Source organism: Agelaius tricolor, unplaced genomic scaffold (genome assembly GCF_023055355.1).
Source record: "Agelaius tricolor isolate 1412-34295 unplaced genomic scaffold, bAgeTri1.0.p SCAF_1, whole genome shotgun sequence".
Taxonomy (NCBI): Eukaryota; Metazoa; Chordata; class Aves; order Passeriformes; family Icteridae; genus Agelaius; species Agelaius tricolor.
Window position 1 is genome coordinate 14,523,639 of NW_027269261.1, and position 25,794 is coordinate 14,549,432.

Here is a 25,794-nt window from a genome sequence, read left to right on the forward strand (position 1 = left end):
CAGAAATTTTGTTTAGTCTGTTGCTTTTAGGACATGCAAGAAGATCTCCATTTGGCTGTGTTCTCAAAAAGTGTACCTTGTCAGGGAGTTTTTGTGAGTACCTTAATACCTCCATGAGTCAATGATTTCCATGGAATTTTTTTAATCTCTTTACCTTTTGAGGTATTAGTGTTATTATTATAATCATCATCAAAATAGCATTTCTTTTACCTTCCTTCTTTCCTTCCCTTCCAAGTTCTATTCCATTTTCTCTGCCCTTCTGCACTAATAAAAGGAAGAGAACAGAACACCCCTGCCTTGTGAATTCTCTTCCAAAACATCTCCCAGTTACTACGGTTTAAACTGATGGTTTTCCACTAACTGTATCCTGCCTTTATTTCTTAACACGTGGTAAATATTTGTTGTGAGTCAATTGAGGCAGTACAGGCAAGGGTTTCAAAAGTGATAGGTCCCAGTCTGTGGTTTAGTAAGACACAAAAAACATTCAGGGCCTGGGAAGCTGGGATTCAGGGCCAGTAAGAGAATTCCCTCTGCACAGGGAGTTGAAAACCATATGTTACCTCACTGTATTTGTCATCACGTTTATTTCTCTGGTTGGGCACTTTTTTTCAGCAGTCAAAAAGGCTTTTAGAGGAGAGATTTAGGTTAGATGATAGGGAAAGGTTCTTTGCTCAGAGGGTGGTGAGGCACTGGCACAGGTTGCCCAGAGAAGCTGAGGATTCCCAGTCCCTGGAAGTGCCCAAGGCCAGGCTGGATGGAGCTTGGAGCAACCTGACCTAGTGAAAGGTGTCCCTGCTCATGGCAGGGGGGTGGAACTGGATGGTCTTAAAGGTCCAACCTAAGCCATTCTGTGACTCTCTGATTCTATACAATTGAATTACAGGAAAACAGTAAGCTCATTCATCTAACCAGTTTAACACAGCATATCCCACCACAGTGATTTATGTAACAGAGAAAGCAGGGAATGCACGGCAAAGAACAGCAACACCAATGCACAAACCTGCATTCTATAGTGCTGGGTCAAAGCTAGGGATCTGACACCTGGAAGAGGCTTAATGGAAAACTCCAGCCAGTCTGTAACCCCTGGAGCAAGTTTTCTATGCAGTGGGAACAGCTTCTCCTGGCCACAGTGCTAAGAGAAAGCCCTCTTTGCTATCCATGACACAAAAGGGGAGCACTGCTCTGCAGCTGTAGTAAGGCAGGGAAATGGGAGAAGAAGAGCAGGTGACCTGGATATCTCTGCAGGGAATTGAACAGAACCATGGGCCACAGAGGAGTTGAGCAGACTCCAGCACCACTATCATTTGCATGAGATCCCAGTTCCCTCAAAACATCAATGGTGTCATTGAAACTTTTAAAAATCAGCCAGTTTTAAATGTGAGGAAAGTGTCTTGTCTTTCCTCAAAGTCTCCAAGTTTGATTTTTCTTTTAAGATGATGGGAAAGGGGCAGTTTGGTGCAAGAATTCCTCTTGCCCAAAATGTGTAAGATTTGGCTCAGCAAATTGTCTGAACTTTGCCACCCGTTTTCCCTGTTGTCCTTAGCAGCACAGTCTGCTTGCCCAACCTTTCCCCCAGGGCAGGTTTTCAGCTCATGTCTGCCTCATTTTTTCTGCAGGCAAAGGGATTCACATCTGATCCCTGTGCTGGCTACTTCTGAAAATGAGTGAATGGGGGATCCTGCACCAGTAGATGAGAAATGCCCTCAATACTCAGCATCTTAGTGCATTTTTCACTGCTGGGGGAAGTGTGACAGCAGTGAGGAGGTGTCCTAGGTCCTAATGCTCTCTGAGCCCAGCTTAGCAGCCCTGAGAACTCAGACCCTGGGATGCTGAGGGTTTTATCTACCCAAACACTGCCATCTCTGCTGGCAAAGTTCTCTTCTCCAACCTGGGGCTCTGGCAGAGACTATTTGTGAGATGGGACAATTAGAAGACAATACTTCTTTATTAATGTGATTCTGCTGTGCTTGGTCTGAACTCCTGTATCAATCAGTGGCTGAGTCAAGGGTGGCTCTGCCAGGCCAGCCCATCCCTTTGGGCAAAGCTGGCCTGGATTTTGGCTTCCAGCCTCATGCTGTTCCTAGGATGCCTGCTCCAGAGATGGCTATTACAGGCTCTGGCCTCTGCTCATGGCTTTTGAAGTGGTTGGCTCATATTCCTACTCTTCTCTCTGATGCTGACACTTTGTTCAGATTGTGTGCAATAAAAACAGGCAGAGCAAGCCTATCTTCCCATTTGTAATGAAGAGGTTCTTTTGTGGTTACTTCAGAGTTACCTGGGTTTGGTACAAGACGCTGTAGACTCCACCATTTAGAAGGTAAATTATTAAATAATTGCTCCAAAAGAAGTTTGGTATTGAACTAAGTGTTGCTCTTTCATGTTTGCTTTTGAAAGTTATCTACATCTTGTACAGTCATGTTGACTGTTAGAAGATGGATTATCCTGGGGTGGGATTTTCTTTTTTTCATCTCTCTCTGCAAAATTTTACAGTATCTGCAACTTAGAAAAAATAGAGATCAGAAGAAAAAGTACTCTAGTTGCTTTCTGCCTCTGACTGTGAAGATAACAAATGAATAAAAACCTAAAATCTCATGACCTAGAGGAGTGGGAAAGCAACAAAAACGTTTTGTAGTCCCTCAAACAAGTACAATAGTCCTGAGCAATAAAAATGAAGAAAATCATGAATCATACTCTCAAAGGTGTATTATCTGGAACATTTGAAAAATGTGATTTTTTTTTTCACTTTGTATTCTGAAAAAGGATCAGGAAATGAAAATTTGTAACTTTCATAATGACAGTTTTACAATTTTAGTGTGCCTTGCTTTTTTTTCTTTTTTAATATTGGCTTTGTATATTTCTTCTGCTGTGCTTCATCTCAGCACCCACGTGGGAGATCTACAGGTTTCTCTTGGTGGTGGTTATCCAGTGTAAGGTGAAGTACTTGGTTATCTCTGCCCCTTATTCCCTTCTGCTCCTATGGACCCCAAAATTAGGAGCAGCTGCTTGATTCCTGAGAGGATTTTACAGTGAGGGTGGTTGTGATAGACATTATAACAAGGCACAACAGACAGAAGCTGTTTCTGGGAGCCCAGATTTGACACTCAGCAAAAGTCCTGCCCCAGAGTGGTACAGCCCCCCAAAGATCTGAAGGATGCCTTCCCCTGATGTTCCCAGAGTCCCTTCCCAGCAGAGTGTGTGATGCTGTGAGTCAGTGGGATGGGATAAGCAGTGCAGGCCAGGTTCATGCAGTGTGTTTTGCAGCCATGGAAACACAGCTGGTGATGGCAAAATTGTTGTGCTCTGACAGAGGCTCATGCCCTTCCCAGCTTGCTCCCAGTCTCTGGCAAAGAAAATGGAAGCACAATGCAAACTCTGGGATGTTCAATGTGGGGTGAAGCACCATCCCTGCCACCTAAACAGGGCACTGAGGTAGTCAACCCTTTGTCCTGTGATGAAGAAAGCTGCAAATTTGGGCTGTCTCAAACACAGAGGACAGGTGGTAGTGATGCCTTGTGAAGGCTGACCTAGATCAGAGACTAGACAGAGCTAAAGAATAAAGTAGGGATTTATTAACTGGCATCAATAGATCCACCTTGGGATCTATTGGGCAGTACAACCCAAAATGGCCACAAAATGGACCATAGGTCATGGGGTCTCACACTTTTATAAGTTTTGGTCCATTAGCATATTGGAGCTAATTGTCCAATTACAGCTTTAGCCCATGAAGTCCCATCTTTCTTGTTTTCTCTCTTCATTCCACCATTGTTTATGCTCTTGGGCCTGAGATCTGCATCAGCTGTCCTTGGGTCCTCAGCTAGAGAAGGAATGGTTTTGTGTCCCTGCTCTGTGAAGAATATGAAGCCTAATATGAAGCCCAGACTTACACACTAGAGCAGAATAGAATCTGAAAAATAGAAAAGCTAAAACCTGAGGCATCAGCAGTAGCTGAAGTTAAAAAGCACAGCTTTTCTACAAATGACCCAAGGAACAGAGCAGCATTACCCATTCAAACAACCCCAAATCTAGTTGCTGTTTGGGAGTTTTTTCCAGTTGCTAACGTCCTTGATGGGTAGCAGAAAATTAGCATTCCACAAGGTTAATGGTCTCTGCTGCTCCCCAAGCTGTCAGTCAGTTTGCTCATTAATCCCTGGAAAATATCTTTGGCTGCACTGAACAGGGGATGTGAAGTGAATCTTAGATCTCTCTTGGACACAGGTCTGAGAGTGACAAACTGAGACAAGCCTAACACTAGTTCTAACACCTCTGCAGGGCCAGAAATGCATGCTGTCCTTCCCAGAGCCATCCAGCCCCAGTCACTCCATGGACCTCAGAGCAGTTTGAGATCACAGATGGGGCCATCAAGGGCACAATTCACTGCTTTGTGGTGTCAAACCCACTCAGAGAGAGTAAGCAGGAAAGATGTGCCTATGAATTGAGGAAGAGGAAATTCAGGAGCTCCAGCATTTCTCCATCCATAGATGGAGAATCCATAAATGTCCTTCTCCATCCTTTCTCTCTTTGTCTTTCTCCAGCCACAGACATCTTTTGCCCATGGTTTAAAGGAATAAAATGCAGCAAGATCTTTCTGATCACCTGGTTTCTGGTGAGGCTGGAGGGCTCTAGTGGCAGTCATGGGCTGATGTTTGCAGAGAGGGGTGGTTTCTGTGGCGTCAGGACTGGGCAATTGCTTCAGAATGCCCTGATCCCATATTTGCCAAAGGATCTGGCAACCCCCAGAAGAATTCCCTTGGGTAGAAACACCCCTGTGAGCAGGACTTCCCAGGGGCAGAGCAGGACCCCATCCTCGGCATTCCCAATTTCTTTTTCCTGCTGCACAGAGGGATGTGGGGGCAGCAGTGCCCCAAATTTCTAAACCCATGGAGTGCACTACCTTTTGCCTTCTATCTAGGATGGCTACTTTGACCAGCCAAGGCAAGTAACATTTTACTCTGCTCTGATGTAACAAGAGCAGGCTAAAACACAAAGGCCAAGCTGATGGCCAAGGCTAAGCCTGAAATTCCAAGCAGCTTGCAGATACTGCAAGTAAATACCCTGTTCTCCCATTGCTCATCCTTCTGTGCAATCCTGGTCATGTTTTCATCTTGCTTGGTTTCCAGAATTATGACAACATGTGGGACATTAAAGCTGAGCTTGAAAGTGGTGCACCTCAGAGGACTTTCTAGGATTTGCATAACATGAGGGTAAATCTTTGAAATGGAATTTTGCTTATTTCCATATTACAGGAGCTGTTTTCCCCAGTCTTTTAAGTGAAATTGCAGGATTTCAGTCTGAGTTATTTAATAACTTGTTGGAAGAAAAAAAGAAGTCACCTCTTTCCTAACAGAATACTGGATCTACACCAGTAGGAAGGGCTGTGTTTCAAAATGTGTCATTTGGGGAAATAGGGAATCTACCCTCACCCCCTGTAACCCTGTTTTGTTTTGTTTCTGAAAAACTTGAACACCATGCCCACAAGGGAGTTTTGGAGTGGTTGGCTCATATTCCTACTCTTCTCTCTGATGCTGACATTTTGTTCAGATTGTGCTTACCACAATGTGCCCTCTTCCTGACACCAAAACTGATGCAAGGTGTCAGTGGGCAGGCTGGGTCTTGGGACACCTGGGTGCTTGAGGGAAACCACCTGAAGCTCTTGAGACTTGGAAGTAACTCTGGCAAATGAAAACATCCTGGGCTCTGACTGAAATGGCTCTTTTGCCAGCCAAGAGGGCTTCAAAAGGAGCTGGGCAGATGAGAGTGCCCAAGTGCTGCTTTGGACTGGTGAGGCTGGAGGGGAACCCCCTCAGGAAATGAAACTCCTCCAAAAAGACAGGCTGATACTTCCTGAGTCTATGAAACCCTGCTGGCTTTCAGATTTAAATTTATATTTAAAAAGAAAGAAGAGCTTGGGGCTTGGTGTAATTTACAACTAATTGGATCTTCTCAAATGCCAAGTGAAGAAACAAAGGGTCAGAAAAAGAGCTTTGTTTCATGTATAATGACAAGAACACTTGTGGGATAACACAGCCCTGTCCTGCTCCAAATTATTACTTACTCCTGTTTTAGCATAAATCCTCTGCAGCCTTCACTAGCAATTAATTTGGCACACTTTTAATTATATGAACTGACACATAATTAATTAAAATAGGGTAGTTGACCCCAGCTATTGTGGGTCACAAGTTTTGGGTATTCCTTCTGTGCCTTTGGCTTGTCTGTCTGTCTGGCAGCACCTTTGGGTGGGAAGGCAGCACAGAGGTGCCTCAGAGAGCTGGAAATACTGGCAGGGATCATTACACCATGGTCATTGCCCTGCACCACAAAGCTGCTGCTCTCCCAACGAGTTCTGAGCCTTGAGCAAAGAGGGCTTGGCTGCCAGGGGCTGCTTCCTTTTCAGTGGTGAGCTCCTACAGACAGATTTCCATCTTCTCCTGATGCTCTGCATGCTCTGCTCTTGCGTGAGCCTCTCTGGAGCCCTTTGGGAGGCAGCTGCCTGCCCTGCAGGCTGGCACAGAGAGGGCCTTGCCCTGCTCCTCCTGCCTGTGATGAGCCATGGTGAGAACAAGTTCCCGAGCAGATGAGAGCCACATGTTTCCAGGAAGATAAAAACAGCTGGGATTTCTCCTCACAGGGCTCCATTACAACACAAAACAGTGAAGAACTTGTGCTCTGTGGTGCATTACTGTGGTTTCTGTACAAAAGGCTTTGTCCAGGCCTCTTTTTTCCTCAAGCAGTAAAGGAGCTGGATGTGGGCTTGTGTCATGTGAGTTATCTCTGTCCTTGGAGGTTTCCAAGGCATAGGCACAGCCAACCTGGAGCAAGAGATTGGAGTGGAGACCTGCAGAAGCCTCCCCCCACCAGCACATCTGTAATTGCTATGAACCAGCTGCTTCAGTGCCAGGTTTTGCACTTGAATTAATTGAAACTTAGCCCCTCTCAGCATTGGCTCCTGGCAGCATCCAAGGGTTGGGAGGACAAGGACTCCTCTTATCCAACTAAGTGCAGGCTCGTAGGAAAGGGAAAAGGTTCCAGGAAGAAGAAGAGGAAAAAGGGGGAAAAAAATCTTAAGGGGATGCAACAGCTGGGAGGTTTCTTGCTCAAGAAATTAATGATCCATCAAAGAGTCTCTGCTATTTTCAGCTTGATAGGCAGGAGAAATGCCAAGCTTGGAGCACATGAGCTTGGAGTTGATTAAATTAAATGAATGGATGGGTAGTGCCTACTTGGGGTGGAGAATGCAGGAAGATCTTTGAGGAAGCTCACTTGTCTGAAGTGACCTGGAGCACAAAGACAGAAAGATTTTGGGCTATCTTGTTGTTTTGGAATGGGAACCAGTCTAGAATGTGAGTCCCAAACAAGAAGGGTTCTTACAGGGAAGGTTTAGGTGAAAATCCTCACAGAAAGGATGAAGGTGAATAATCAAAGAGGAAATAAAGACAATTATCTCTCTGGGCTCATAAAACACAGGGAGGAGAGGAGGTGTCTCAAAAAGGTTTTTAAATTGACCAGAAACCCAAATTTTGACTAATTACTACTGAATTCAATGCCTAATATTCCCTACACTGTATGTTTGGGTAGTTTCCTATGTATTCCATGAAATTCACAGCATTCCTTGTTTTTCCTCTGCTGATACAATAAAGAAGCAGGAGCATATTTATTAATTACTTTTCTATGCTTCTGGTCCTTGGTTTATGGGTCCACTACTCACAGGAGGGATTAAGAGTCTCCAGTGGGCTTCTCTGGAAGGAAGTGGTTGAATTGATGGTAGCCTGTTTCCCAAATTATTGTCATTGTTGTTGCTTTAGCTAAAATGGAAATATTTCATGGCAAATGTGTTCCATCTGGCTCTGTGACTGGTGGAAAGCCAGTCACAGACTTTTCATCTGAGAAATAAAGTATTCAGAATCTTAGCGGTACATATGAGAGGTTATTTAGCTATAGGACTCTATCTCTGTGTGTCTTTTTAAGCTAATATTGGGGGTTTTAAAAACAATTACAGGTCTAGTTAATTGTAAGTTAGTGATTCTTAAATATGTCCTAACTTTTGTATTATCTTGCCAGTTTGCGGATGTTGTGTTGAGTTCTGCACCTTGGGAACAGCTGTTTTCAGAAATATTTCTTGTGTTTCAGCTGAAAAAGCCTGGCTGCTTGTAACCTCTTGACATTAAATGTATTTTGAAAAATAATGTAAAAGCATTTCAGCAGCAGATTTTTATTTTCAGCTTAGCAGTTCAAAACACAGGAGTCCAGGGCTTCCAGCAAGTTCTGCCAAAACACCACCACTCCTTTCTCTCTGACCAGTGCAGCCTATTGAAATGAGGAGTTTAAATCAGCAAAGAGAAAAAAAAAAACTTCCAAAAGAAAATGCAAAAAGTCTAAATGGTCCCAACAGTTTATTGAAATGAAGAAGAAAAATTATCTCAAACTCACTTGTGGATGGATGTGTTTGACAACTGATGCTAATCCTCAGTGCAAGCCAATCTGTATCCTTGTCCAAAAGAAGGGAGGGAAGTTGATTTTTTCCCATAGTTGTTGCTCAGTGATGTGTGTATACATCCTACATGTTGGTGTATAGAACAGACTGAAGCTGTTACACAAGCTTGGGGAATTCTGCTCCTTCCCTGCTCAGCTCTCCTGCACAGGAGTGCCTGAGCAAGGTGCATGGCCACTGCTGCAAGCAATCTAATTAGGTATTTATTTATTTTTGGAGGCTGACACATACCTTATAAGTGTTGGGTTTTAAATACTTACCAAGCAGATTATGTGTCTAACAACAAAGAGATTTTGAAAGGATTTTTCCCTCTTGTGTAATACCTGGCAAAAAGGAAAAAAAAAAAAAGTATTTTTCTAATGTACTGCTGTAAATGTGAGGGCTTGTTGGCTTGTTGTTCTTGTGTTATTCATCATTGCAGGAATTGTGGCTGAAGCAGCAATTTCCCAGCTAATAAAATGGAAATCCTGCCTGCATAAAAAACCTAACAAAGCACCTGGAGAGGGCTTGTTGAGAAGATGGAAGAAACAACCATTTGGGCTGAAATCTCTCAGAGCAGTGTCTGTCCAATAAGCTGCTCCATTTTGCATAAGCTTTTCAGAGAACTGATGGGTATTTCAGTTTGTGACTCAAGAGTCAGGAAGATTAGGAAAAGCAAGACAGAAATTCAGCCTCAAAGAGTCTCTCAGAGATGGAGGGGGATGTTGTGTTGAGTTCTGCACCTTGGGAACAGCTCACCAGGTCTGATCCTGCCTGGCTCTGTCATGGACACACAGCCACAGCTCCAGTGTCCAGGGCTGGGAGAGGTGGCTGAGCCTGAAATGAGAGCTGTGGCTGGCAGGCCAAGGAATCCTCAGCTCTGCCACTCAGATTCAAGTGGATGGTGACATGTGTACGTACACAACATCCATATGGCACAAATTAAATTGAGAGGGGAACGAGCAAAACAATTTTCCAACAAACAAAGCAAATGAAGACCGTGCTTTCTTCACAGCAGTGCTCAAGCTAGAAGAATACTGATTCATATTTCTTGGAATGAGAAGTGCTGGGGAGGGAGGTGCCATATTCTTCATTGCTGTTAATGTTTTATGCATTTTTTTATTTGCTTGCTTTTTTTTTTAATGTCATAACTTAAGTTCTCATAAAGCCATAGTGGCATTTTAATGCTTACCCAGCCATTAGATCATATTTTTTGTAGCAAGAAGATTTTCTGATGAATCCTGGTCCAAAACTATTAAGAGATCAACTAGGACCCTTGGGCAAGTAGAAAAGACAAAGCAAAGACCAGAAGTGGTGGAGGAGCAGCCAAAATTTGAGAAGGAGTGGAAAGCAGCCAGACAGGAAAACATTCAGGTAAGGCTGTTTTCACCTATTTTCTTTCCACATAGATATTTGCTTCTTCATTCCTTGCACTGAGTATTGCTCAGCTAAAGGACAGCAAATACAGCTTTGTGAAACTTGGATGTAAAACTTGCTGTGGGAAAAGCTTTGCCTGGCCTTGCAGTGGAGTTTGTGGTACTGGTTCCTGTGTAAATCCAGTACCAGAACTGGTGACTCACAGGCAGGCTGGCCTTTCCTGCTGCCACACTGAAATCCCTGGTGTCTCAGCAGTGACTCACAGGAGATGCTCAGCTTCCTGTCAGTCAGTGATCCTCACCTTGCAGTCTGACTCCTGCCATCTATCCAGCGTCCACAGAGGATTCTCTAAAGGCTCTGTCAGGTACTTGAACTTGTGCTGCAAAGAAATTTAAAAATAAGCAGTGTAGCTAAATCAATCTACCATTCACGAGTGCTCAGTGAAGTGACAGCCACCTGAAATCAGAGCAGCTCTGAATGGCCAATCGATGGAAAGTGAATCTGCATTGAGATAGGTGAGAGCACTGCTGTGCTGCACTTTCATCAGAGACTTAAGATTTCATGCAGTGAGAGAGAGACTTTGGAATAGTCAGAAGACAAAGGCATCATCTCCTCCCTCAGTAACTCCAGATTGTCAGTACAGAGACCTGTCCCCATCTTCCACTCTCTGACTTTATCCCTGTCTATCCAACTGGCAAATTTTTCTCTGACTGCAAGGCAGAACAACTCATCTAGCCAAAACCAGCATCTCTAAATTGTATCCATGATTCATTTACTGTCTCTGTGTTTCAATCCAAAAAGGATTTGCATGAAATCCCAGAGCATGCAGTGATGTATAGACGTGCTATTTATGGGAACAGTCTTCAGAGGACACGAAAACCTTTTCAACAATGTTTGCCAGGACAGAACAGGCTGTGATGGAAAAGGGATCCACACCCAGAGTGTGGTTTTGCCCTTGGCCTTGAAACAGAGATAGGATCAAACTCCATGACTGGAGAACCCAATCCCATCCCACTTGTCGCAAAAGTTTAGGAAGGACATTGAGACACTCGAGTGTGTCCAGAGGAGGGCAAGGAGGCTGGTGAGGGGCTTTGGAACACAAACCCTGTGAGGAACGACTGAGGGAGCTGGGGGTGTTTAGCCTGGAGAAAAGGAGACTCAGGGGTGACCTTATCCCTCTCTACAGCTCCCTGAAAGGTGGCTGTAGTCAGGTGGGGTTGGTCTCTTTCTCCAGGCAGCACTGACAGAACCAGAGGACACAGTCTCAAGCTGTGTCAGGGGAAATATAGGCTGGATATTAGGAAAAAGTTTTTTACAGAAAGGGTGATAAAGTTCTGGAATGGTCTGCCCAGGGAGGGGATGGAGTCACCATCCCTGGATGTGTTTAACAAAGACTGGATGTGGCACTGGGTGCCACCAACTGGCTTAGTTGAGGTGTTGGGGCATGGGTTGGACTTGATGAACATTACAGTCTCTTCCAACTTGGTCATTCTGGGAATTCTGTGAATTCCTTGGTAGGGGGACTAATGCAGGGACCTGTGTGACAATGGGTATAACAACCAGTTATTTCCTGCTTTCCCTCTAATTCCTATGGACATCATTGCCTGGAGTGGGTGGCTGGCTCCCAGCTCTCTCATGCCTTGCTGGCAGCTCAGACCCCCATTGCCATGGGGCTTACCCAGGGCCCAGGAGACACAGGCTCCCAGGTGGATGTTGCTCCCAGCCCAGGTCACTCTGCTCCTTGCAGAAGATATTTCCACCTGCAGCTCAATGTTTAGATCTTTGGCAGGGCACAGTGACCCAACTCAAGGGCAGCCTGACTAAAACCAAGGTTGTGTACATCAGTCATTGTGCTGAAGACAAAGGAGGCAGACACATGTCACTGCAGCTCTGATGGAAAGCTGGGCATGCAGAAAGACAGCAGGGCTCAGGTCCAATCATAGAAGGGGTGCGGGCGGGGGGAAGTAAATACGTTTCTGGAAGCTTTATGACAACCAGGAGATCTCCAACAGCTTCTGAGATCAAATCTGTAAATTTTGAAGACCCTCTCATTTGTGGGCCTTAACTTTGTTTATTAAGAGAGCCAAGGTCATGGAGTGGAAGGTTTACACAGAGCAACAGCCCACCCAATAAAACCAAACCAAAAACACCCAAAAACCCCAGCATAAAAGACATGCAGGATGACTAGATGACTCTATCTTGAGCTTTTATTAACATTTCCAGTGACAGACCTTCAAGCACTCTCTATAAATAGCAATTAGTTAAACTTTATAGTTAACTGACATGACTCCAAACTGCATCAGACAATCAAGCCTTCAGGTAAGAGTGCAGCAGCCACATCCACAAATGGATGCTTTTGAACAGAAATACTCAACACTTTCTGTAAATTATTGCCCCATTTCCTCCCAGCTGGCTGAGAGTGTCGCTGCAGTGATATCAGCTAAGCCTGTGCACGTTTTTTCCACAAACACTGCACAGCCAACAGCAGAACAGGTAGAGTTTTCAAATGACACCATAGCTGGGTTTCAGCTCCATGGCAAGGCCATAGTTTTGTGTCTCCTCAAACATCTGCTGAATAAAGCAGGGAAATAGTTGAAGTCATTCTGTTTGTTTTCCTTGCTATTTCCTGTCAACTAGAGGTTAATAAATAATTGCTAAGTGATGGTGGCTATGAGTGATACTTGTGATGAACCTTTAACGACAGACTGCAAAGGGAGACCGTACACAAGGGCTGTGTGAGCTGTGCTGCCACAAAACTGAGAAATGAAGGGATCTGTGGGTTTATTATTCATAAGCTGTGAGGAACTGGGCCTGAGAAGTGCCCAGGAAATCCTGCTCCACATGGGCACAACCACAGTGCATAACAAAGTCTAAGCAGCGACCCTTGGTACCAGCACTGATGGGATCTGCTTTCCTTTTTCCATCAGTGCTCAAGGTACAACTTCCAGGTTGGAATAGAGAAGAAGCTGGACAGGAGATTTCAATGGCACCTCTGATTGCAGGACCTGTGCCTAAAGGAGCAGCCTGGTCTAACTGCAGTTTGGGGCATCTGAAGACAATTAAAACTCATTAATTGTGCCCCCAGAACAGCTATTCAGGGCAAAGAGGACTACATCTGCAGGGACTAACCTGTGGCTACAACAGTGCTTCAGCAGGGCAGTGAATCACCCTGACTCACTCATGTCTGTTCAAAGCTGACCAAAACCATGGATTAATGTTTTACAGATGATTCTGAAAGCTCTAAACTGAGGTCATGGTAAGGGAATGTCACCGACTTCTGCTAAGAGGAAACAATGGCACTGGAGTGGGAAGGGAATTGGGAAAGAAGAAAAGATTGTGGGTTCAGCAAGATAACTTAAATGCTTTTAGTTTCTACCTTCAATATAGAGAAATTTTGAAGGAAAAGTCTGGCAGCATCGAAAATCTAGTGTTGAAGACATAAACACTTTTATTCTGGAGTTTGTACAGGACAGGATTTGTGAGGATCTGTGGTCCAAACCCTCACTCAAAGAAGAGTCAGCTTCAAAAGTAATTCAGAAAAGAGAAAGGCATCTTGTATCCCAGCACAGCCAGGTTAAGAACATGCTGCTTTGAGTGGAGGCATCCTTTTACAGGAAACCATTCCCATCAAACATGTTCTCATACAGCACAGGCAACTATTCCCACTAATTTCAGGAGCCTGGCTAGCTGCTGTCAGGATGGAGCTGCCTGGCTGCTCTCTGGGTCTCTGCAGTGCAAATGACAGGGAACATGTTGGGTACAGAAGACAGGTGGATTCTCACATTCAGGAAAAGGAAAAGTGACACCTTCCTTTCTCTTTTTTCTTCTCACTATCTGCTGAGCAGTTCTTGGTCAAGAATTGAACACATTTTGTCTGTTGGAAGCCTTAGTGTGTTCCACACATGAGATGAGGGAGGAGGGGAGAGAGCTGTTCCTTTTCAGTCAGCTAATCTGTTACCTCTGCAAAAAGGCTGTTTGCAAACCAGCTGCCATTGGTTTGATCTGCAGTTGTTTTCCTTTAAGTTATCATCAGTGGTAGAATATGCACAGACCCTTTTTGGTGCTCAGAACAGTTGAGGGCAGACCTAAATTTAACCCAGGCCTTTGGCTTTCTCCTCTGGGAGAAAAGCATTCCTGATATCAAAGGCCAGGGTTTTAATCAATGCTATGCTGAGAAAAACAAGAAGAGAACCTTCAGGCAGAGTTGTCACCCTCGTGGGAAGGATGACAGATTATGTGCTGCATGCACTGGGGGATGTGTCCCAACCCTGTGCTCAGTGGACAGCACAGGCGAGCCTGAGCTCCAGGTCTTGCTCATTATGAATATTTTTATTTTTTACAGAAAGGAGAGGGAAACAATTTTCACACTGTCTCCCTGCCATCATGCAGCTCTGACCTATTATGCTCTCAGCAAGGATGCCAGGACTGAAGGAGTCCTTCTGCTCATTTCCTCTCTCCTGTGCCTGGGGGTGGGCTCCCAAGAGCCATGAGGAGGCAGCAGCTGCTCAGAGTCACCAGTGCTGTGCTGGCAAACTCAGCATTGCAGCTGGGCATCAGACACTGCTCTGGAGGGGGGTACATTTAGCATCTGCATGAATCCCACCTAGTCTGAAACAGGTTTGTGCAGCCTGGTTTGATTTGTTTGTCCTGAAGAACTGACCCACAGGAGCCTTTGACCAAGGAGAGCTCTTGGTGGGCAGGTGGTTCTCACCAGATGTTGGAGGCAGCCTAGGAGACACTCAGATTTTTTATTCTGAAAACTTCTTGCAGCTCAGAGCAACCTCCCCTGCCACCCTTTTTTCACACTGTGCCCCTGCACAAAGGCAATGAGGCTGTCAGAGCTGAAGGAGCTGTAGGAGAGGGCAACTCTCTCTGCTCTGCTTGTGTGTGCTTGGGAGTGGGAGGAGGAAGGAATCATGGAGACTGCCAGCATCCCTGGCCTGGATGTAGGTGCTGCAAACTTGCCAACAAGGTATTCCCAGTCTGCTCTGAGCAGCTGGATAAGGGCCCTTGGCTCACCTACTGCCACTAACACCAGGCAGCCTTGTGTCATAGTTTAGGCAGTCATGGTACAAAGCAAAACTCCATTTTCAGAAGGCTTCAAATCTGTTTTATTATAGCATGCATGCTTTTTATGCACTCTTACAAAACTCCTAAGTTTACACTTTATTCATTGGTCAGGAAAGACAAAGCACTTATTGGAATAGGCAGTTGCAGGTTTCTCTTATTTATCTTTTTTTCTTTCTTGGTTTCTGCGCCAACGACCTTGGCAGAAAATTCTTTCAGGGATAAACATGATCCTCTTATCAAACTTCTCTCCGGCTCACAGAAGTTGCTGTAAAGCCTCTTCCACAGCCTTGTTCTGAAGAAAGGTAACAACCTGGCAGCAGTGTGGTTACAAACCAGGGTGTCACTGTTGGCTTATCTTAGAAGCTGGGACATGGGTAAATTAAAGCCTCCTGGGCTGGAGTGGGCAGCAGAACCAGGAGCAGACACAGGAGCAGACACAGGCCTTCTAGAACCCCACTGCTGCAGACCAGGCTGTCTCTTCCCCCTGAGATGTCACAAGGACAGCAGAGACACTCCTGCCTCCCTGGTGTTGGCCAAACCTGCTGCACAGACACTCCAAGGTGGCTCATGAATCCAGTGAACCTGTGAGATTCCCCTCTGGGTTTCTCCTCTCCTCCCTTGATGCAATCCTGCTGCTGGATCCTGTGTGAGATGGAGTAAGGCAGGGCCACTGGTTCAGGTGCTGCTATTTGAGATCCTAACTATGCCCTTGGATACCTCTCATCACACACATGGCCCACACACCCTTTTTGGGGGTACAAGAATGCATCTGCAGCAGATAACCAGGACAGCATGTCCTCCAGATTCCCTCCCACACCTTCCCCTCCAGGATGGAGCTCCAGGATGGAGCTGACCATCTTTAACCAAGCCACACAGCTGTGCTGTAGAACAGGTAACACTGTTCCACTGAATCTGCACCTGAATAAACTGCAAGACCTGCACCTGAATAAACTGCATGAACATCTGTTGGGTAGAGATCAAAATCCATCAAATAAGCTGTTAAAGCAAAAACATCTTGTTTAACTCTAATCTAACATGACTCCTAAAATGCTGATATTTCTACTGTCTTTCAAAGAGTTCATATCCTCTGGTTTTGCACAAAAGAAATCTGCAAGTGATTTCTACCACAGACTACAACCAGCTCTAGACTAACCTTAGTTTCTTTTCAAGCTTTAATTGGTGAAGGGTGGAACCAATCCATCTAGTGCAGACTTCTGGTAACATAATTAGTTAACAGAGGTCCTTTGTCTCCTTAAACTCAAAAATGTTGCATTTCCCAAGCCCTTAAATGGATAAAAAATTAGGTTCTCTTTTGGGGTTGTTCCAGTGTTAGCATGTCAGATTTTTCAGAGAGCTTATCTTCAGCACCAGCACAACCTGCCACCTAAAATGAAACTGTGGGGATATTTTATTTTTTCATGCTTGGTCTGAAATCAGAGGTGTTCTTAATTAATTTTGTAAAATGCTCTTTTAAAAGGCTATAAACTAATTAAAAGAATGACAGGAGATGTGGTATATTACCAGTGCCAAGTATGATTCAGACAAACTGTCACTAGAAAATGGCTCTGACAATTTAAAGTTCCCCAAAATCTATTATTAAAGCTGTTTGGTCTTTTTTCCCCCCCATCAGACACAGTCCTAAACATAATCTCAGATCTAACAAAACACAAATTACTGTGGAGGCCTCTATTGTGTTTTATTCTGTTCTCTGGCATTGGAAACTTCTTGGATATAGGGATTGTAGCCAACATCTCCACTCACAGAGGAGGATGATTGCTGAGCAAACAATCAGTTTCTTCCAGCATGGCTGGTCTACAGGAGTGTAGGAATCTCCCTCCTTCTCTCTCTCCTATTTGTGTTCCCAGTTTGCAGAATGATGTAGTAAGGGAGTTGTTCCAGCCAGTCCAACATCTCATTGCTCTCAGCTCTGGTATCAGCAACATCAGTCTGAGGCTTCATCCAGATTAGTTGAAAGTTCTTCAAAAACTTTTGAAATTGTGGTTTCCAAAGGGCATTTTGGAGGTTGGGGCGGGGCGCGGGGGGGGGGGGGTGAATCTCCTTAACACAAAAATGGAGGGGGAAAAAGAATGTTTTAGTGCAACACAAAGCAAATGTGCATTATTCTTTCAGTCTTTCCTTCATTTGGGGGGTGTATCCTTCTTTCAAATCTGTCCATTTAGAGCCAAGCAGGTTATTCTACTCTGCAGACCCCTCTCATAACCCTGAGCCCTGGATCTATTTTTTCAGACTATGCCTGAAAAAACAAGTCGATTTCTATCCTTCGAACTCCTCCTACAAATTTTCTTCTTTTTTGGCTGGCATCCTACAAAGAGGCTCCCACTGCTGCTCTTTCATCATCTCCCAGCTCTCTCTTCAGTTAAGCTCTTGCTAATAAACTGAAAAACAAGCAGGGATTGACAGGATGTGATTCCTGCTCAGCCATTCTGCACTTGCTGGGTTTTAATTGCTCTGTGCCACCTTTTGCTTTCTATCCCCTGGCCAGAAGTTACAGCACTTTTAATGCAGGGTGCTTTTCTCCTGCAGTATTTGATGACTTCCTGGCAGAGGGGCTTTACTCCTCTGCCAGCACCTCCAGAAGGCAGTGCTTCTTCTGTGTCCTCAGCCTCCTGAGCACATGGGGCACCACCAGACCCGAGAAGGGCTCCACTCATGGGCTTTGTGCGTCACATTTGGGTCTCTCTCAGGGACCTTACCCCCACTTTTCATCACCTCAGTGTCACTGCCTTGATCTGAAGAGACAGGTGTCTGCTAAGGAAGGCAGGAGCCTCCCTTGAAACAGAGAATGTAAATTCCCACCCTCTGAGTTATTATAATTTTGAAATTAAGGGGCTTTAAGGCAAAGATATGGGAGTAGGAATGACAGTTCTTTATTGGGAAAAAGTAAAAATAAAATTAAAATGCAGTAATACATAATAACACTGACAAAGTCAGAATACAACCTGACACCCTGTGGGTCAGGGTATTGGTAGCAGCCCCATTGAATGGTGGCTGCAGCTCTCCTGGAGTGACAGATGGCGTTCTGTTGGAGCAGGGATCCTGTAGAAGGGTGAAGTTTTCCTCTGGAGGTCCAGTGGTGCTGTAGATGGGCCTGGTCCTCCTCAGGGAATCCAGTGAAAAGGCTGCCTGTGGTGTTCCAAATCTCAGATTATATCCAGGTAGGAATGCTTGGCTCCTCCCTCTGGGCAGAGCATCTTCCACTGGCATGATGTAATTTTATCAGCCATGCAGTGACACTCAGTGGCCCACTAACAGAAGGTATCTAATGGAGGGAGGATTGGTTGTGGAACAGATAAAGAAAACTGCCCCACTTGATTTTAACAGGTGGCCCAATTAACAGAAGAAAACTGCCCCAGCTCTAACAGCTGGCAGTAGAATACACACCCCCAGCCACACCTTGCATTTCCAACCTAAGACAGCCACAGAGATCTGTGGGTGACTGGGCTGACGCAGGGAAATTGAGTGTTTTCTCAGAGCTCTGAAAGGTGCTGCTCCTCACTGGCTGCACATGTGCATTGTCCCATGGGGAAGGGTAAGGAGCAAGCTTAAGAGGGAGTTAGAGAGGAGCTTGCTCTAGAAGTATAAAAGGCTTGGAAAGGGGCATCACAAGGGTGGAGAAGAGGGATTGAGAAGCCTGAGGGGAGAGAGCTGGAGGAGAGTTGCAGACAGCAGCTCAGGTGGCTGCAGGATATGAAAATCCTCCCACTGCTCAGATTTGCCTAGCAACTCTTGGCTGACAGCACTGCTGGTGTTCTGCCATACAGATGCAGCCTCCATCTCATGGGGAATGGAGGAGAAAGGGGATGTAGGGACACATCCCAGCTCTGAGGAGATCTATGCCCAGTACCTTGAAAAGAGGTTGCAGTGGAGGCACTTGACCCCCTGCTTGCCCTGTCTGCTCATGATCCTGATATGGTGTCTGCCACCTCCTCAGGGATGGCTCCTTCCCAGTGCCACAGTGCTTGGAGGTGAGTGTGGAATAGGAGCCCAGCTTTATGTCCTGACAGAGTCCCTCACCAGGGGTACACAGGGACGTGGCAGTGCCATCTGCATATTCTTTAATTATAAACACCAACAGTGAAAACTGCTTGCCATAGAAAAGTGCTGGTGGAAATTAACTCTTTTAGCCTTCTTTTTTTATCTCTGGTCACAGCACAGTTAAAATCCAATTTTTTGACCTACTTGCAAATCTTCAGCTCTTCTGAGAGAGTGTCAAATATGTAAGACCCCCATGAGTCTTCCATTCCAACACAATGACACAAATCCCCCAGTTTTTGTGCCTCATTAGTAACAGGTTGTGTTATTAAAGTAGTACAAGGTCCTCTGAGAGACTGAATTGTCCCCATGCAAGATAAGAGAAAGTCCTGAATCACAGACAGAGGCAAATGTCCTTGGCAGCAATGGTGACAGTAAAGGGCGCTGACACCAGACCCTGGGGCTGGTCTGCAAAGACAGCTGTGGGGGAGGTCTAAGAAAAAAAGGAAAGGCAGCTGCTGGGAAAGGGAGGGGGAAATCTGAGGTGTCTGACAAGGCCTGGGGTGGAGAGATGTCGGTCTCCTTGGGTGAGGAGGTGCAAAGGGGAAGGAAAGGTTTGCAGGGGCCCCTGGGCCAAGCAGTGCAGGAGATCACACCAAGGGCTGATGTCTGTGCCTTTGAGTAGGATGAAAATATCCATGGGGTGTGCTGGAGAGGATTTGTAGCCATAGTCTCTGTTTAGTCCCCTTGACCCTCTTCTCTTGTGGTTCACTGGAGCTAAAAGTGCCTCCACCACAGTCCCAGGCCCTCTCAGCTTCTCTTCTCTCCTTCCCTCTGGTCTGCTTTGCCTGGAGAGCTTTTCCTTCATCCTGAAAAATGTGGAATTGGGCTCCTTGCTCTGTCACTGCCAGCCCCAGTGAAATCCAGCACTATGTACACACTCAGTATTCAAGGCAAAGCTGTTGAGATCTTAAAAGAGCACCAAGCTCCTCTTTCTTCCTTTGACAGGACTGTGATTCCTTTGGCAGAACAGGGCAGGGTTTGACAGGTCTCACCAGGAGGCCAGGGTTTTGAAAACATGCCAAGAATGCTGCAAGAAGACTCCTGGCACACCCACTCTGTCCTGAAGGCACTCACACATTTTGTAGTATTTTGTACCAAGGACAGGATTTGTGTCCTGCAGGTGACAACCCAGTCAAGGGGGGAGTAAAAGAGACACATCTCAATTAAGCCCATCAGAGCAACCTAATCTCCCCTCCAAAACAATCTCCATGTCTGAGAAGGGAAAGGAGCATCAAATTTTAGTTTCTTTCTCAGGAGCTTTAGCAGCATGTGCACTGAAAGGAATCATCTCAAGTGTTCTTGCAGTCATGTTTGCACTGCACTCCCCCAGGTTGCTGAAACAACCCAAAAAGCTGGAAAAAAACCCCCTCAAACTTACTATTATCCAGCAGAGTCCCTGTGCATCAGCTGAAGGACTTCCTTGGAGTGCAAAAAAGCTCTCAGGGAAGCTTTGAAACATGGCTGAATATTTTTGTCACAAGAATAAAGCAGGTTGAAATGTAAATCTGCATGGTGAGAGTAATGCTCCCCCAGTGGTCAAGCCAAAGTTACACACATAGAGAGATTCTTTTCTTGAAAATAAAAGGGGAAAAAATAACAACAAAAAACCAAAAAAAACCAAACAAAAAAAACCCCAACAACAACAAAAAACCAACAACAAAAAAAAAACCCAAAACAAAACAAAAAACACCCAGGAAGCTGAGAAAAAACAGCCAAGAATTAGAAAAGCTGGTCTGGAAAGTGGTTGAGAAAAGTGGTTTTAACCCAGGAATGAGGTGAAAGGACGAAACATGACCTGCTCATGAAGAACCCCAAGAGCAGTGGGACTCATTTGTGGGCAGAAATCACAAGGCAGATATTGGCAGTTCCCAGGAGGGAGGGAGTTTTATAAATACATCAAGATTTACTGTTCAGATAACTGTGGATTTCAAAGGGATATCAGAATTTTGCCCTTTTGCCCTTTAGCATATACAGCAAGGCAGTCCAAACCCACATCTTATTTGTGGGAAACTGGTTAATCTTTGTCTTGCTTTATATTCTGACTGAAAGAGCATGAAAATGCAATTCCTAGGGTATTTATTTAAAAGAGAGTTTTGAAAAGGTAATTTTATAGTGAGTTTAACTTTTGCTGTAACATTTCCTTTCTTAGGGTAACACACTGTTCCTAAGTACCACACCTTCACCCCACAATGCATTTCTGTCAAAATAACTCTAAATAATCTTACTAAACAAGGAAAACTTTTGAACTTTGTGATCCAGTCTCAGAGAACCTTATCCATGCTTTCCATCTGTAAGATTTGCAGCAATAAGTAATGTCATAATGACTTTGGCATCTAGTGACATGGCAAATTTAGTAACAGTGAGCCTGCAAGATCTCTCTGTGCACTGCAGCTTTTTCTAGGAAATTGGCTCATTTGTGTTTCTCCATCTTCATGTAACAGGCAGGAAATATGAAAATTTGATGGAATTTTTCTCTCCTTTCTTCTGTCCAGGGAACCAGACCCCCAGGATGATAACCTCCAGCACTGAGCCAGTTTGAAGCACTTAGCAAAGCCATTGCACAAAGAAACTGGTTAAGGTAACTGAGTTAGCCTTCAGTTTGCCTTGTGTTTAAAAACCTTCTTGTGAAAGGGGTTAGAAACACAAAGGGAATTCCTTAAGTTGTAAGCCGAGGTCACATCAAAGAAAGGGAAGAAATGATAAAAGACCCCTCTGAGCTGGCCTGCTCTCTGCTACTGAAAGTAGACTATAGTTAGACTAGAGCTGCTCTTTCATTTGAAATGTCACCATTTACATTGACTTTCCACTTGTTATGTTCTGTGACTGTTCAGAGTGCTCTGTGTGACAACGTGTTATGCCTATTAATAATCACAAAACACAGCAAATCCCCATCACCCGCTTTTACAGGGAGGCAGAGTAACTTTTTCATGTAATGAAAATTACCCAGGAAAATACACAGTGCACTTTTCTAGAGTTTAAGACAGCAGGAAGATTTTCTCTTAGGATTTAGCTTTATCTGACAACCAAGCTGGCAATATTGAATCCTCCTGAAATCTGACATCAAAAACTCAAGACTAGGGACCATTACCCTAGTGAAGAACTGGTCTTGGTAATTGCTGAGAGATGTGGGAGTTTGACATCTCATTCACCTGAAAGTGCATCTGTAAAGTCACTGCCAATCTACAGGAGACTGAGGTCTGGGTTACAATTTGAGACATTTTTCTCTTGCCTCTTCCTGTGAGAGAGCTTGCACCCCCACTGGCCCATTCTTCCCTGTGATTTGTCTCTCTCCTCGTCTCCTTACAAACCAGAAATCCTTGCAGAAGGATTTCTGCTCCTCCACCTGATGTTCCCTTCCCTCCCTCCTCTCAGGAGCCCTTTTCCTGGCTGAGCACTGTGATTTCTCCTTGCCTGAAAATGTGGCTCAGGGAGCTGACTGGCAGAGCTGCTGCTGGGAGCCAGGCTGGATTATTCCTGCTGCTGCACTTGCCCATCAGCAGGAGTGAGACTGATGGGAGATGCACAGCCCAGTAATCCCATGGCTGATGAGATTAAATTGTCTCTCCTTCCTCTCCTTCCTTTCCACAGCAAGGGCCTTCTCTGTATTCCTTTAATGCACAGCTCTTGAACACTCTTTATGATTGTAAGGCATTCAGTTCCTTATCTGCAATTAAAAAAAAAAGGGAATAAATAAAAGCAGAAACTGTATTGCTGCTTTTTAATTGCCTAAACAGCCTCTCATCAGTCAGATCTGGAGTTGATGCAACTCTTGATGTGCTTGTGTGAGACTTTCCCACTTCTTACCTTGATTATTCAATGTACTCCTTTTTTGCTTGTAATAGATTACATTATCCCAGTCTGGGCATAAAAGAAAAGTGCTCTTCCTCACAGGGCTAATTAGCAGCCATGCTTGGCTGTCCCCAGCAGAGCAAACCTGCCTTTGTCTGCAGAAGTCTTAAAATAGTAGAGAAAGTGAAACTCCTTGAATTTGCCATGTTGAATTCATTCCCCACCTGCCAAGAAGTGCTGAACAGGGATGTTTCTGAGTGCAGCTGGAAAAGGGTGCCTGGCTGCCATTCATGGCTTTGTTCCATGGGTTTGCCAATGGAGGGGCTGCTGGATGTGGGAAATGTGCAGGAGTTATCCAGCAATGGCTCCAGTGGAGGGGGCTGGTGTCTCCATCAGCAGAGATCTCCCACTGGCACCACCTCTGCCCCTTCTCTGGTGCTCTAACAAGAGAAGCAGCACTCATGGTAGCTTCTGTTAAAATGAACAAGATACCAGAACAAGCCATAAAGGAGGTTGAAAGCAGCTTGCCTTGGAAAATAATCTCACTGGAATAGTGAAATTTGAGCCTTTATAAGGACACAATGGCTTCTGTGACAGCCCTCCACAGGCTGATACAGACAGACTTTGTATCACAACAGCAGCCTGAACTGTGGTCACATCTGCAGCAACTGTGTTTACACCACATCTGTTACAATCCCCAGCCTCTAAAATGAAGCTTGATTGTTTGTTTTGCTTTTCTTTTTTCCAGCATGCCACTGACAGGTCAGCTAACAGAAGCCATGAGAGACAGAGTGCTTTAATACAGTAAGGCCATTCTGATTGCTGCCACATCTCATTAATAACTCGTTGCCCTGCTATTGTGACTCCAATTTCACAGCTCCCATTTGCACTCCCTCTGGTTAATCACATCCATTTTTAGCTTGCTGATCTTAATTGGTCATTTATTATGGCTCTGTCTATTTGATGGACACTGATTTCTTCTCACCACCAATGCTTCTACCCCACTGCCTCTGTACCATCAACTGGCAAAACTAGAATCAATGAGAATTAAGTTTGAAGCTGGTTTGAAAACACAGGCATTGCTCTAATTGATTCACGAATTGTTAATTGTCTCAGCCTCCTGAAGCCAGTGCTTCCATGCACTGGTACCACCCTGAGGCATGCACAAGGCTGTGCTGCCCCAGCCCTGGCAGGCAGCTGCACCTGAGAGACCAGGGTGGCCCAGAGCTGCAGAGCAGCTGCCTGGCAGCTGGGGCATCACCAGCAGAGCCTGCAAAAGGGGGTGCCTGGAGGGAATAAAACATCAGGGAGCTGTGCTGCAGTCCTTCACAGGGGGAAGGACATGGGGAAACACAGCCTGTCCACACCAGAATCCAGCGCTGTGATTGACTACAACAAATGCACTTGGGCCAGAAGAATGGCTATGGCCAGCAGCCCAGAGGCACAAGGCTGTGCCACACCTGTGAGCATAAAGAGAATTGTCATGGCTGGGTGGGTACAGCTGTTGGGGTTTGGCCATGTGAGCAGAACAAGGCTTTGCAGGGACAGCCAGCATCTTCTGTTGGCCTGAGTGATGTTGCTGGGGACAAGATCCCTGATGAGCTCCTGCTGTGCACCTGCTGGTGGCCCTGGAGGCCACTTGCTTGTCCCCAGCAAAGCTGCAGCAGAGAAGAACAGGCCATGGCCTGCGTTGGTAGAGGATGTCAGCGCTCCTGTGTACAGTGACACTGGAGTGACAGGGACAAGGCTGGGTGTCCATGTGCCACCACACGGGCTGCGCTGGCTACAGGCAGCTGGGATGTGGCTCGTGCCACTGTGGATTTGCTGCTCCAGCAGCTCCTCTGAGCTCAGAGGGATGGTGGCACAGAGCTGGGCCCTGTCTGTGGGGGGATGTAGGGCATCTCCTACAGGGCACCAGGACATGAGGGGGCAAGGGCAAAGGAAGATCCTGCGCTGGAAGAACGGTAGGTAAACAAATTTTGAGTCCCCTACCACTTCATGTGAGCATTGCCCCCTGCTAAATATGTGGTTGGTAAATGACTACAAAATTTAGGTGTGATTTGCAAGACCCTTAGGCTCTGCTTGGTCTTCAATGCTGTAAGAGCCCAAATTACTAATTAATACCAGAATTATATTCATATATAAAAATAGCAATATCTAGATGGTGAGATTAACTTGTCACTGGTAGGCTATTTCCACTACTAAAAACAAAGGAACTGGGACCCATATTTACCATTGCAATATCCAGGCCTGAAACATAAAGGAGAATGGATGTAGCAATAAAGCCTGTTGGATTTTCCAAATCAGAGATGGAATTCACTTAAATTACAGTTTCAGTTCCTTGCCCTTCCTGGAGATAGTCCACTGGGAAAACTAAAAAAAATCAGTACCTTCATCTCCATGCACAGAAAAATAGTTCCAACTGATGGTGAGCCTGCAAGACAGAGTGAAAATGTTGGGGAGCCAGGAGGAGGGGAACAAAGCAGCCTCACAATGAGATGAGCTGGTAATATTTCACTCTCAATAGCATTTCCAGGAGAGAGACACTGAGCAGGCTGAGATTGACTCCTCTGATTCCCTGACCTCTGTCAGGGCATCAGAAATTTAATATCTTCCCCTCTGTACGTCTTAAATTTTCATCTCAGCATTTTGCTGTTAGCATTTTTCCATGTTGAGAGCTATATTTTTGGAACACTTCTAGCAGATACCTGAGCACTTTGGAAAAAACCCCCTGGCCACACAGCTCTTAAAATATGTCCAACTCTTCTAACTAGTGGAATGCTTTGTTAACATGGATGGAGTATTTCTTTAAAGAGCAGAGAAGGTGATAACAATAATAAGGGGAAAAAATCTTGGAATGTGCCAAGGTCAGACCATAATGATCTGATGAAATCTGACCCTGGATAAGACATGGAAATATCAGGTATTATACCTGGGGCTAATCACTCTTGTTGTACCTTTCCTGTAGTTCTTCCTAAGAATGGAAAAAATGTGTGTGCCTAGGTTACCTGAGACTTCATTTCAAAGCATGGAGGGGA

General features: G+C 45.2%; 1 long non-coding RNA gene across 1 annotated transcript in view; it reads left to right on the forward strand.

Annotated features, from left to right (window-relative positions):
- Nucleotides 1-9,524: 9,524 nt before the first annotated feature.
- LOC139588554 (uncharacterized) overlaps nucleotides 9,525-25,794 on the forward strand; it is a 50,897-nt gene continuing 34,627 nt past the window's right edge. Inside the window, exon 1 of the long non-coding RNA XR_011678732.1 lies at nucleotides 9,525-9,838. This is a non-coding gene — a long non-coding RNA (uncharacterized lncRNA). The remainder of the gene's footprint in view (nucleotides 9,839-25,794) is intronic.